The following is a 14,767-nucleotide window of genomic DNA, read 5'->3' as shown; positions in this document are numbered from 1 at the left end:
ATTAAAAATATAATTTTGATATAGAGCTTGCCATCTGAGTAATCTAGCCTTCTCAGATTTATATTATATTCAATTTCTTAAGAAATAACTTACTTGTATATTATCAACTTTCGAAGTAAATTTCTATGCTAGTTAAAATAATGGTCATTTTTCAAAAATCCTTTTTGCTGCATAAAATTTCTTTTGGTTGATTTGTCATCTTATGGCTTCTGCATCTGAGAACAGTTCACTACAATATCTGCATGGTTGTTCTCCATCTTGTATAAGTTTAGCTAATACTGTCGCCCAGCAATTATAACTGACATCTGTATATGATACCAGATCATATTCATCCTGATGAATAACCATTTTTGGAAGATTTTTACAAATCTCCTTGAGTTGACTAAGTCCATGTGTGTGTTCTTCTGTCCATATAAATTTCGCATCTTTTTTCAGTAATGAACTGAATACTTTCCTGTGTTTTGTTAGGTTTTTAATAAACATCCCAGCAAAATTAACAACTCTTAGAAAACTTTGAAGTTGTTTCTTTTCTTTTAGCTTGTTTGGAAAATTTTGCACTTTTTCTACTATATGATCTTGCAAAATTATCTCAGATCCATCGATTTCTATTATGAGGAATTCAATCTTTCTTATGGTAATGACTGCTTACTTTTCAAATAAAACCAATCTTTCTTCCTTGCAAACTTTAGAGAAAATCTCTAAATGCTTGATATGTTCTTCCATATTTTTGGACACAATTAAAACGTCATCAATATAGACAAATATAATTTTGAAATAATCTTTACATAAATTATCCATTTTTCTTTGAAATATCTGGGGTGAGTTAGCCAGTCTCATTGGTAATACTTCCCAAATATAGTGTCTTTGTGGTGTGAAAAAAGCGATGAATTTCTTGCTTTCTTCCTGCATCTAAATCTGATAAAATCCAGACTACAATCAAATTTAGAGAATAGTTTTGAATTTCTTATGTAACTAATTAGATGTTCTCTACTCGGTATAAAATACCCTTCATACTCCATAATCTTATTAATTTCTTGGTAATTAATAACTAGTCTGGGTTTGTTTCTTTTTATCTCAAAATGATTTCTTACAAGAAATCCTGGACTGTTGTATGGTGAAATTCCCGCTTATTAAACCAAGGTCCAGATGTTGCTTGATTATAATATGCATATCCCTTTGATCAATTATGTTCATTGAGATTGGCTTGCATCGTACAAATTCATACTTTTTTCTTTCCTTGATTTTAAGTCCTGCTTTGAGTTGATTTTTATCTCACCATGCCAAGAGATCTTTATTGTAATTTTCTTTGATCAACTTCTAATGAAACTTTTACTTCAAACTCTACCTCATTCTATTGTAAGCTATCTTGAGGAAATCTATTTTTTCAGGTTGGAGCTTTTTATCTGCTCTCAATTGAAGTATTGTCTCTCCAAACCGTATAGAATCCTTCATTTTTGGGTTCAGAAGTTTTCCTTCATCACCATGCTTGCTGTGAAACTGAATTGACAATTTTATGTAAAATACCTCTTTTAGTCCCTGGACTATTATTTTGTGATTACATGATATTGTAAACACTAATCGTCTAATCTCATATTCTTGCTTGTAGGATTTAAACATTTGTAAGAAATTATTTCCTAACAATGTCAGCTCATGTATCATGAAAATAAATCGATGGTGTTTTCACCTTATACCAGGGTATTTGTCCCGCATCTCCGATTAATATTTCAGTCATCTTAATCCCTTTACATAAGATTAAGATTCTTTCGAAGAAATCTCTTCCAACAATCTTTGGTAATTCTTCTTCCAAATCATTTTGAATAACTCCTCTTTTTGCTGTACAGATTCCAGCGCTTGAATCAATATAAGCATCAAAGTATTCTGCTTTATACTGTTCGTATAACATCCCTATTGGAATGTATATCGAGAATGTGCTTGTTGTCATTGTATTTTCCATAACTTGTCTTCAACCATAAACTCCATTCCGTACTCTATAAGTTTCAAAGGTTTATGTTCCTTGAGAAACTCTAGCCCAAGAACCAATTGATCTGGTTCTTTTCTTGGAATTTCTTTGATAATGAACTTCTAATTCTCTGATGTTGATAACACTTTAGTAAGTCCCTATCATAAGTTTTTCTAAATAGTATATGGTATTACAAGGAAATTGATTTCTTTGTTTCGTAATATCAAATGCTATTTCTACTTCCTTCCACCCTTCTGGACATCTAAGCTTTCTTATTGTCAAAAAGATTTTTAGTACATGTTGGGTTTCTTGAATAGGTGTTGTTGGGTTGCTTGATGCAATGTCAAAGCTCGACTGAAATCTCGATCCGCCAGGTTGTAAGAAATTTTTGGATAAGATTCTCCTGCACTTTTCATTGCACAGAAATTTCCCGAGATTGTTCCAAGTACTGAATCTTGAAGGTTACCCATTCTTTTATAGCATATAGCGATATCAATAGGTGAGTCTATTCTTTTTTTTAAAGTATCTTTTATCATAATCTGGATCGCTCCGATATGAATCTAGAACATTGTTCGTGTTACTTCTATCTTGAGTTTTTGTGATTCCCCCTTAATTTCTTCGCAAGGAATTAACTGCATCTCCATTCTATTTCATGCAAATTCAATTGGGATTGTCATTTCCCTTCTGAAAACTTTATAGATTAGATGATGCTTTCTGTTTCTTAGACAAAGACTTCCTAAGAACTTTTCTACATGTCCTGCAGAGAATCCTTGATATCTCTGTAGAATAAGATTTTCTCTCATGATTCTTTGGACCATGCTATGAGATATTTTTGTCTGAATGAAGAAACTAGACAAATATTCATATCTTTTGTTTCGAAACAGCTCGTCTTCAATCGGATTCCGATTTTTTTCCGTCAGATTCTTCCTGACTTAAGACTTCTTTTTCTTCACATATACTTTCATCTGATGCAATATCCTAAAACCTGTATATTTAAATAATATCTTGATAATAAACTGCTTCACCTGGGGTTGGATCGAAGCATTTTATTCATCTTTTTTAGATAGTTAGTTGAAATATGACCTCTTGCTCCACATGTCCAGCAATTATGATCTTTGAAACTTTTATTAGCTCAGCTATGAGCTCTTCTGAAAGTTTTCTTTGTAGGTGTTCTTCCTATGCTTTAAGATGTACTCGATGCTTGGGATGATGTCCTACTTCTTGTTTGTCCACTTCATTGCCCAGATTTGTAAGATCTGGCCTTTTGTCTGGACCACACTGCTCTTAGTTTCAAAGAACTTCTTCCACTTCTAGCACAAGGATGAGTTCTAAAACTTTCTCTCTTCTGCCTATGTGTTTTACTTCCAATAATCGTTGGAAGATCATTTTTCTTACAACACAAAGGAGTACGTCTGTTAATACCCCTTAAACGTTTGTAATTCTTTTGTAATGATGTCATATGACACCCTTCTGCCAATTTTATTTTGAGAAAAGAGGCTCTTCGTGCCAATATATCTGGATTACCAGGACATATTCCATTATTAGAATTTGTCTCCAATGACTTGGCATCTTAATGAAGAAAAGTTGCATTGTTGTATATTCTTCAACCCCTGAATTCCAACTATATTTAGTGAATAACATAATATATTCATCCACTAAACATATATCATGTAATTCAAGATTATACAGAGCTTGAGAATATTTTTTTTCTCTGTGTCTTGACTATTAAAATAGTCTACCCCTATAAATTGTGCTTTAAATAGGGTAGTCATTCTTCCGGCTACCTCACTTAGAGATTCTCTGGCTAGGACTGACTCTTTGGTTTCTACTGAAGTCATGTCTCAAGCCATCTTTACTGAACACATAAAACTAATTTTTAATAGTTTAATGAATCCTTCACTATTGAGATCAAGTGTTCTTGCTGCAATTCTCATAGCGAATGTCCAATCATCTATGAGATCTTCTCTGTTTTTGAAGTATATTACTTCAAAATTAAGCATAACCCCGTAAGGATGTATAGGCTTTAAAACAGATTTCCCATAAGGTCTTTGGTGCAAGGGAATTTGACTTCTCCTTGTTCTTGTTCCCGCTGGGTGCGATTCTCTACCAGTATAAAAGTCTGGTTGGGATTCTCTCATTTATATTCTGATATCCCACACTTTCTCTTGGTGGTTCTTGAGAAGATGACCAGGTTATGGCAGGTTTTTCACCCCTCGTTGTGTTCATATTTAAATCTACAACTTTGAGATTTGCAAAAGATTCTGTAAGGTCTTATAGATCCTCTAGACTAATACTTTATAAAGTTGTCATCAGATTACTTTCTTTTTCTGAGACTAATTTGATTAGATTGATCATTTTTCATCTTCAGTTAAAGGTTATGTCATCACTTTGGCCTTTTCTCTTTGGTGTAATAAGGGTTCAGTACCAAAATATGATGCTAACCTTCATTCTGAAATCCTTTTAATAGAACTTGGTTGTTGTTTTAGATTTTGAATTCTTATTCAAATATCCTTTAATATTCCAAGAATTTCTTCCTGGGTTCAAGGATTTTTTTTCTATATTTTGTGGTACATAATACAACATATTGCCATAATTATGTACTGTCTTTTGAATTTCTCTAAGATCTCCTGAACGTTTAGAGGAGTCCGGTACTATTTCTATGAACCTGTTATTTTGAATCATAATTTTACCTTAGGACTTTGATAAGTTTTCTATTTTCTTGATATCTAAACTTAGTTAGATCTTCCTATTTCAAATATTCCAAATATTTGGAATAAATCTTGCAAATAGTTAATCTCGAACCTGAGTTCGGATTCATGTTATTTGAGAAAATTCTCATCCTCAAACATTTAATTATATCGTAATAATAAATTTGTGTGTTTGAAATAATAAAGGTATTTTTGTACTTTTATTATATTAGGAAGTTTAAAGAAAGTTTTATAGGTGTAGGGAGTTAGGATAAAGTTGAGTTTGAATTTAGGTATTTATCTCCAATTTACCATATAAATTATTCTCTTAATTAATCAAATTATTTTTTTTAAAAAATCTGTATTTAAATTTTTGGGGGCTACACGATTTGTCCTAGCTTTCAAGGATACTGATTACCAAGTACTATGCTGTATATAATTTAATATTTCACATTTTTTAATGTAAAATACAGTTTTTATTTCTTAATGTAAATATTATCAGTCACATATCTATTTGGTATTAATTAAGACCGAATGTTTCATTGGACACCAAATGTAGTTTTATAAACCTTTTTTACATTATATATTATTGTATTAAAACAAAAGTGTAGTGGAGTAATATAAACTTTTCCCAGGATTTATTTAGATGGGTTGACGAAATTGTATGGATAATTAATATTGTGATTATGGACTCCAATCATAACATAATGTTTATCTTTATTTTATAGTAGTTGAAGCGTTTTGTACATTTTATTTAATTACATGGTACAACTTAAATATACAATACAAGCATGACAGATCATAACTGATATATAAAATATAATATGATTTCAGCCGACATATTTTCTTCCTTAATTTCCCTCCGGTGGTAGTTCTGGTTTTATTGTATTTGAAATTTATAATAAATGGGAAAAAAAAAAAAGTTACGTTTTTGAGAATTTAGTGAACTAGTAAAGTTGGTCATAAATAATTAGAGATCATTAATATTTCCGAAAATTGGAACATGCTTGACAATATGATCAATGTTAGGTGCAACTATCCTTGATGGATAGAGAAATTGAAATGTTGTGTTTGATCTATTGTACATTTAAAATATTTGAGTTGCATAATTACCACCACATATATTTTTGATAAAGCGAAAAACGCTCAATTCTAAAATTTTGTATTAGAGACAAGGTAACGGGTTCAATTCCCCTGATTGCAGGCAATGCAATAACTAGAAAATAGATTGTTACGTGCATTAATTATCTCTGCTGAGTAGAGCAATCAAAACATGATACATAAGCTACTATATGATTTAAAAATTTTGAATCGCATTGTTTCCACCAACTATAGCTTTTGGTAAATCCACAAACACTTGATTATACTATCAATTTAATATGCACAATATGATGCAATAGTTAAAATGATAGAAAATTTATCTTAAATATCAGATCAAAAGGCTATATAGAGGAAAATTGTAAACCTTAAATTTCCAAGTTATTATGTGGCATACTTTAGTACTCCAAATGTTTTGAAATTTTCCTATAATTGTAATTTTGATGATATTTTGTGTATTAACGTAGTAAATGGATCCGTGATCGGTTTAGTTCATTTTCCACAAAATTCAAGTTTGTTAAACCTTTATTTAACTAAAAAATATCTTATTAACTCTAAACCCTTCCAAAAACCTGAAATTTGAAAGATAAGTCATTAATCATCCAAGAAACGTCTGACACTTAGAATTTCCTATTTTGGGATGTGCGTGTAGTTCACGCGTTGCCTTTCAGAATGTGACCGAGCTACGACTACCAATCGTAGCCGGAAATTTTATGGTAGATGTATCTCATAGAATCTTATGACTTTTTTTATAAAAGGTTTTTCCAAAATCTCAACCGATTTGAACATATTTCATATTTTTGAAATAATCTGATACTCACTAAAAACAGGGCCGGCTCTAGGGGTAGACGCCCTAGGCAGCCGCCTAGGGCCTCTCTTTTTGTTAGGGCCTCTAAAATAATTAGGGCTTTAGTTTTGGGCTTTTAATTATCAGTTTTTATGTGATATTTGTATATTTAATTTTAAAATAAATTATATAAAGCATTCACCTAAAAAAATAGCCTAGGGCCTCCAAATTTCTGAAGACGGCCCTGACTAAAAATATAGGGTTCGGTTCTAGTAGGTGAGATTAGCTCGAATGCAGACATCGAATTTACTCTGGGACTAAAATCACAAGAGACCGTTAGAGAGGGATCGTAAGGGTTTCCTGACGTGGCCCCTCCGACGCTCAAGTCAGGTATTGTGAATAAAATGAGAGAGCAGCTAAGGACGTTGCTAACAATCAAAACAGTGAATGCCTAATTAGACTCTCAAACATGATATTTATAGGAGAATAATTAAGATCCATCATGGGCCTTCTATCCTGGCTAGGGATGGAGCGGAGGTCGGGTCTGATCTTGATGAGCCCATTCATGGGGTATCACCAGTATCCCCCTCCCAAATCGAACTAAATTGCAGGTTCGCTTGATTAATTGTGCTACCCTTGGCCTACCATATGTGAGCCGTGCATTCTTCACCTCTCCACAGCCCTGCCTCTTCCTCTTCTCGCCTCGCCTACTCCACATCCTCGCCTCCTCCTTGTGTAGCCTCGCCCTCGCCACTCTCGCAGCCATCCCCTCTCCCGCCTCGCTAATAGCCCCTCCCTCGTAACCTCGACTCGTGGCCCTAGCCCGTAGCCTCGCTCTTCGCCCGCCTTGCCTGCAACCCCTCTAGCTCTCCTAGCCTCCCTCTCCACACGACTCACCCTCGCCACCATCCCCTAGCCCTCTCTCTCATCCCCTCTCCCTCGCTCATACTCTTGCCCGCGCCTCCTTCCTCCACGCCTTGCTCTAGCCTCCCCCATCCTCGCCCTCTCGCGCCCAGCCCTTCGCTTTCCCTCACCAGTAGCCTCTCGCCCCACCCCTCCTCTTCTCCCCTCACCAGCCCTCGCTAGCCCTTCGCTCTCCCTCACCAACAGCCTTCTCCCCGCCCCTCCTCTTCTCCCCTCACCAGCCTGTAGCTAGCCTCTCTCTCGTCTAGCTCATCCTCGCCACTTGTAGCCCCTCGCCTCCTAGCATCCTCGCCCCACGCTTGCTCTTGCCTTTCGCCCTCCTCGCACGCTAGAAGCCTCACCACGCCCTACCCTCTTTCCACAGCCCCACCTTCGATCATCCGCGTCCATGCCCTCACAGCGTCACCCTAGCCAGTTCCCCTTGCATGTAGCCTGCCTCGCCTTTCACTCACCCTAGCCTCACCCCTCCTTGCCCTCGACTCTCGCATGCCTCTCCAACCCCTCATCCAAGCCTTCATGGCCTCGCCTCGCCTCGTCCCTCGCCACAACTCACCCTAGCCTCGCCCACACCTCGCACACACGCCACGTGCAGCGCGCGCCTCTGCCATAGCCTCGCCTCCTCTTCCCTCTCAAAGCGCCTCGCCTCCTCCTCACTTTATTCTCCTCTCCTCACCCAATATTTTCTCCTCTCTTCACCAACTAGCTCTCCCCTTCCGCTTCCTCTCCACCCTCATCTTCAAAATCCTCTATTAGTGTAAGGCCCGAGAAATTTATCCGGTTAATTTGACACGATTTGGAAAGGATTATTACAATTGACTGGTGATAATGGATATGATTATAGACGGAATGGATCGGACTGGGAAAGATGAAAGAAAATCGAAAGATGTGCAAAGAATAGTCCCCGCGCACATGCGCGACATGTATCGGCGCACATGCGCGAAAATTACAGAAGCGTCGGCGCACATGCGCGAGATAAGGCGCGCATATGCGCGACCTGTCCAGAAACATTCGCGCATATGCGCGAAGCGAAGCGCGCATACGCGCATATGCGCGAGTTGTTAAACTTGTTCTTTGCCGAGACCCGTAGGTCTCGCGCATATGCGCGGATTGTGTCGCGCATATGCGCGAGACGTGTAATAGGCGGAATGAGCCACTCGTCCTCTTGCATGTACTTGGATGTATATATATATATATATATATATATATATATATATATATATATATATATATATATATATATATATATACACGAATCCTTTTGTTCAGAATGAAGGAAACGAAAAAATAATTGAGAAAAAGGTTTCTGAAAAAGGTTGAAAATCCTTACGCCTTTTGTGAGAAATCCGTCTATCCGATTTTGAATCCGACTTCGATACTGAGTTCCTATCGACGTAGGCTACAACTGGACGTAAGTTTTGCTACGTTTTGATATGTTTTGAAAATATGGTATTGTCAGAATCTGATATGATTCACATATGATGTTCTTGTCGTGTTAGACATCTTATAATTGAAACCGGATTGAAGAACAAATACCATATGAAATTGTTATGATTTTCGGAGTAGTTTTGGAGTCGAATTGATATCAGAATTGAATTGTTATCGAGTATGAGATGTTGGGATTGGCATCTGACTGATATGGTAGCGCTGGATATATTGAGATTATGACATTATATTATTGAAACGGAATTTGATTGAGTTCTGATTATATCCAGTATTGATTGAATGGTGTATTGATATTGTACCCTCGATATCGTTATTGTCAGATTGAGTATTGACAGGCTTTGAGTTCGAGACTTCGACAGAGTCAGAGTATCAGAAAGAAAGGTATAAGTTAATGTTGAATTGGGATTGCACAACTTGAGTGAGGTTTGACTCGAATTTCCCTAAATCACATACTTAGTTTATTACATTGATATTTGTAATTGATGAGATTGATGTTTGTAGACTATTGATTCATAGCCACTGCATGTATTGATTACTGAATCGTTTAGTCATGGACTGATTCGCCTAGTCACCGGCTGATTCGTCTGGTTATTGGCTGATTCGTCTAGTTATTGACTGATTCGTCTAAACTTTAGCTGATTCGCTTAATTATAGGCTGATTCGCCTAGTTATTGGCTGATTCGCCTAATTCTTGACTGATTCGTCAATTCTGCGGCTGTTTCGCCCAGACACTGGATATATTAATTATATCGATGCCGTTTAGGGATTGATTCATTCCTATCGACTGAGATTCGGTATATTTATCATTATCCAGACATCGGGATCCCTAGGTTAGAGTTGAGTCGAGTCTGAGACGACGCGTCAGTGGAGTCGAGTCTGAGACGACGCGTCGGTTGGGTTGAGTCTGATACGATATGTTGATTTACATTGTTTATATCATTCATGTTTATTGAATGCTTGATATTGATTTATGTTTCTGATTTGATACATGTTATGAATATTTCTTATATGCTTTCGTATATGCTTCTATATGATTGCATGTATACATTGTTTATACTGGGATATTTATATCTGACCGGAGTTATCCGGCTGTTGTCTTGTTTTGTATGTGTGCATGACAACAGGTGGGGCTGGATCAGGGTCAAGAAGAGGATGAGAGAAGATTAGATAGCGTGGAGATCCGGGCTTCGAAGCAATATAGGATTCAGCACTGATATGTAGTTGAACTCTTGTAGATAACACAAGATTGTATGTTTATGTTTAATATGTAATTTGAAGTAAATTACATTACGTTTCCGCTTTGTATTTTTTTAAAAAAAAAATTAGACCCTGTTTTATAATTGATTAATTAGTCCCAATGATGATTAAGAACTTTATTAGCGTCCGGGTCCCCAAAATTAGGCTTAAGCCATAGTAGGAAAAACGTGAACTCTCAGTTTCCACACTTCAAGTTCTTCACCGTCATTTTCAAAATTTTATACTAGGATTTAGCTATAGTAAGAAAAATATGAATCATCACTCTACACAATTCAAGCTCTTCACTCTCACCACCTCAAGGTCATCTACTAGGCTCCATCCTTCATTCTCACCACTTCAAGCTGCTCTACTAGGCTACAGACTTAATAGGAAAATTATAAACAATCACACTGCATACTCCAAGCTCTTCACTCTCACCAACTCAAAAGTCATCTATTAGGCTCCATCCTTCATACTCACTATCTCAAAATCCTCTACTAGGCTTCAGTCTTAGTAGGAAAATTATGAACCATCACACTCCATACTTCAAGCTCCTCACCCTCCTCACTTCAAACTTTTCTACATGGGTCAAGCTATGGTTATAAAAATAAATATTTCACTTTCATCACCTCAAACTCCTCTATTTTGCAAAACCCGGGTAGGTAAAATTTAATTTTCAATCTCTTCACCACTTCTCCTCTACTAGGCTTCAGTCTTAGTAAGAAAATTATGAAACATCACATTTCATACTTCAAGTTCTTCACTCTCACCATCTCAAGCTCATCTACTAGGCTTCAGTCTTAGTAGGAAAATATATATTTCACTTTCATCACCTCAAACTCCTATATTTTGCACAGCCCGAATAGGTATTATTTAATTTTGAGTCTTTCCACATCTTCTCATCTACTAGGCTCCAGTCTTTGTAGGAAAATTATGAACCATCACACTCCATACTTACAGCTCACATCCTCATCACTTCAAGCTTTTCTACTTGGGTCGAGCCATGGTAGGAAAAATATATATTTCACTTTCATCACCTCAAACTCCTATATTTGGCACAACCTAAATAGGTAAAATTTAATTTTCAGTCTCCACACTGCTTCTTCTCTACTAGTGTTAGGATCGGTTGAGTGTGATAAAGTGTTTAGAAGGGGGGTTGAATAAACACTTGACAATTTTCAAAACTTTTCGATGGATGAATCAGTTTAGTGGTAAACTGAATTCGTGAATCATGTTGTCAATGTTAAACAGTTAACTAATGAAAGTACGAAATAAATTGAATGACAGATAGAATAAAACTAAGAACAAAGAACGCGAGATTTGTGGATGTTCGGAGATTTCAAATGCTCCTACGTCAACTCTTCTATCTCGAGGATATGATATTTATTAAAAGGCTTTGATCTATACAATACTTTGTACAAACTCACTTCATTTTGGACTTAACACTGCCAAAACTGAAATTTTTATTATCAATACAATTTTATCAGTACTCAATTGATGTAATTTCTAAGCACAACTGATCTCTAAAAGATCGAATATTACAACAATGAATGTTTGTGCTTAAGCTCGAAATATAGCCTGAAAGCTATGGATATGTATGATAAACGTGAGCTTTTTAGAGCTTTAACTCGAAGTTAACTTAGAATGAATATACGCAGAGTTCTTGCTAACTTGGTAAATTCGTAACTGACTGTGTAACTCGTTAACTCTTTCTCAACTATTTATAGGCTTTGATTCCAACGGTAATAATGAATGCATTTGATTCTTTATATCCGTTAGACACGTCAACATTATTCTGACAATCGTAAACTGTAGCTTTTCTGAAATGTGGCGTTCCTACTATAAGTTGCAGACTGCTCTTGTACAATTGTCGTTTGTTGGCTATGCTCTTTAAATGATGACGTGTCAAGATGATTTATCAGTTGGCTCTTTATAGCCGATAGGATTAACTGATTGTTGTGTAACTGATCGTCCAATTGACTACACAGCTTCAGTTAGATTTGAACAGTTCAGTTGCCTTTAATTATTTGCGCATTAATCTTCAGTTCGGGCAACTATCAGTTACACATCTTCAGTTTAGTTATCTTCAGTTGTCTTGATCAGTTCTTCAATTTTTCACGCTCAATTATCCAAACTCCGAAATTATAATCCCAACAACTAGGCTCAGCCCAAGTAGGTAAATTTTAAATTTAAGTCTCCTCACCATTTCTCCTCTACAAGGATCAGCCTAAGTAGGTAAATTTAATTTCCAGTCTCCTCACCTCTTCTCCTCTACTAGGCTGAGCCTCAGTAGGTAAATTTAGTTTTCTATCTCTCCACCTCTTCTCCTATAAAAGGCTCACCCCTAGTTGGTAAAATTTAATTTTCAGCATTCTCACCTCTTATCCTCTGCTAGGCTCAGTCTCATTAGGTAAAATTTAATTTTTGGTCTCCTCACCTCTTCTCATCTACTAGGATCAGCCCAAGTAGGTAAAATTTAATTTTCAATCTCCTCATCTCTTCTAGGATCAGCCCTGTAACGTCCCGAAAAATTGAAGGTCCACGTAAACCACATACATGCAAGTTATTAAATTTCTTTTGTATTTTATTAAATTGTTTCAAAGCATTAAATACATGTTTATTTCATGAATTTGTGTTTTAATTCATGGTTTATTTAAAGTTCATGCAATAGTGCTACTAGACACATTTCGCGCTCGAACGAGGAACGGAGACCGAGAATATTCAGGAAAAAAAATTTTATTGCGTAATTATTTTTAATTAATTAATATGAGGTGTTTTTCAGTATGATTTTTGAAAATGGACTTTGGTTGGATATTTTTACCCGTCGGGTTATATTTTTAGTCGATACACAAATTTTAAACATTCGGGGGACTTTTTGAGGGTTCGGACAATATTTTAAAAAACATACAAAAAAAATATTTTTTGGGAGTGCTACTGGTCTTGATGGGTTTGTTTTAATGCTTAATGGGCTCAAAACCCTTTAAAACCATTTACTTTTAAATTAAGGTCCATTAGTGCATAATAATTCACTTAATTACAATCTAAACTAAAGCCTAAACCTAATTAAAATAAAGTGGCCGCCCCTCCATTCTACAGCAACAACTTTTCATGTGAAAACCAGCAGCAACATTGCCGCAAATTTCGGCCATAGCTTGGTTCTTTCAAGAAAACGTTCCTCGCTTCTCCAATGTTCATCATACGCGCTTATCTTCAAGCTTTCGGTCTTATAAAAGCTAAGGCACGCTTTATATCGTTTGTTTACTCATCACGCTGATGAATATGTATGTTCATGTAAAACTCGTGATCTATTGTATATCATTGTTTTTGTAATGGTTTGACACGTTTTATGCACTCTCATGTTTACTACTCACGTTTTTATGATCTTTTTTTGCAAGGAGCTATCGACTTCTGGTTTATTATGGTGAGAGTTCTGTGTTTTAAGGTGACTTGATGATGGGAGTCTAGGTGTTCTCGGTTTTGGGTGAAGGCCAAAGCTTTTTATTCTAATTGATCCGGTGGGGTTCAATGCGTGTATATGGATTAATAGAGGAGGCTCGGTTGTGGGAGGGCTGCACCATGTTTAGTTGTAATCCAGGAGGGTCCAACCTAGGCTAGGGAAGGCCCTTAACCAGCTGGTCTCGGCTAGGGAGGAGGCGGCTCGTGTTAGGGTCGATTGTTTTCCGAATTGGGCGTGCCCATGCATGCTTTTGGGAATCCGAGTGGTGCACACGTTTGGGGGCTGAGGGTTGGTCCATGGGTGAGTCCTTGGGCTGGTCATGGTCCTATGGTGGCCTTGTTCTAGTCGGGTCCAATTCGGGGAAAGCTAGGATCGAGTGAACTCAAGTTGGTGCACTATGGTTGAGGTTCATGCGCAAGGTTGGTTTCCAGCAACTTCGGCTAGGTTTTTGGCATCTTAAGAGGGTGTGAAAATATTGGTTGAGGGGCTGGATTAGGGGAGTTAAGTTATGGTTTAAGTTTGGAATAATTTGGTTTAGATCCGGGTCGATTCGGGTTAGAACCAGGACCCCGATCCAAGCTTTAAAACGAATCAAATAAGTTTTGAAACGGGCTCGAGTTTACATCTAAAAAATACTTTTAAATATGTTTTGGCATATTTTAAAGAGTTTGGCAAGCTTTGGGTCAAAATTTTGAAGTACAAGGATAAAACGGTCATTTAGGGTTTCCGGGAGCAAAATGGTCATTTTGCACTCGGGGTGAGTTTTTGGTCCTGGAAGCGCCTTGAGCACAAATTATGATGCTTTTAAATGTTTTATGCATCATGATCATGATTTTTATGAAATTATGAAATATACGTTGCATGCTTGATTTTAAGAAAAACTTACGCATGTGCATGATTTTGATAAGTGATGAAAATGATGATGTTTTGAAGGATGAGAATTAGTTGTGACTAACGATATATATGTAAATACTTAAGATGTATACGTAAATGCTGATGATGATGCATATGTATAGCGGATGGGTAATACTGTCACTGATGTCCGACAGCGGCCGAGTATCACGGTTCTATATAGATAGATCCATCGTATAGTGATGAATGATGATACGAAAGTCACAACTAATGAACTGAATTCATTAAAGAAAAGGATGTATAAGCAAATGATGATATGATGA

This window comes from Primulina eburnea, chromosome 4, assembly GCF_022965805.1.
Source record: "Primulina eburnea isolate SZY01 chromosome 4, ASM2296580v1, whole genome shotgun sequence".
Lineage (NCBI taxonomy): Eukaryota > Viridiplantae > Streptophyta > Magnoliopsida > Lamiales > Gesneriaceae > Primulina > Primulina eburnea.
This window is presented reverse-complemented; position numbering follows the sequence as displayed.